Source organism: Frankliniella occidentalis, unplaced genomic scaffold (assembly GCF_000697945.3).
Source record: "Frankliniella occidentalis isolate FOCC.00 unplaced genomic scaffold, Focc_3.1 Scaffold406, whole genome shotgun sequence".
Taxonomy (NCBI): Eukaryota; Metazoa; Arthropoda; class Insecta; order Thysanoptera; family Thripidae; genus Frankliniella; species Frankliniella occidentalis.
Window position 1 is genome coordinate 52,343 of NW_026267528.1, and position 443 is coordinate 52,785.

The window sequence follows — 443 nt, forward strand, 5'->3', positions numbered from 1 at the left end:
ACTGTGATTTTTTTTTTAAAAACATCATTTTGGGGACCTGTGGTTTTCGATTTTTTAAAAATCCAATTTTCGAGCTAGAATGCTCTTCTTCGAACTCGATCTGTCTTTTTATGACACAAAACGACCCTGAAAATCCCAGGTCGCTAGCTCAATTCGTTCTCGAGTTATCGTGCGTACAGACAAACACACACACACACAGACAAACAGACGCGAAACTTTTTAAACATCAGCGGCGCGGTCACACACGCACGCACACAGACGTGTGCAGGGACAGACGCCGGAGCACCCCACGGGCATAAAAAGCAGCTTTCTGCTCAAAACGAGAACCGCGGGGATGAAGGGCGTAACTCGCTTGAGTCCGCGAACGCGCCATGAAAGGGCAAATGACCGGACCAAGCTGAGCAAGTGCAGGGGAGATCACAAGCAGGCCCCACCCTGTGTCG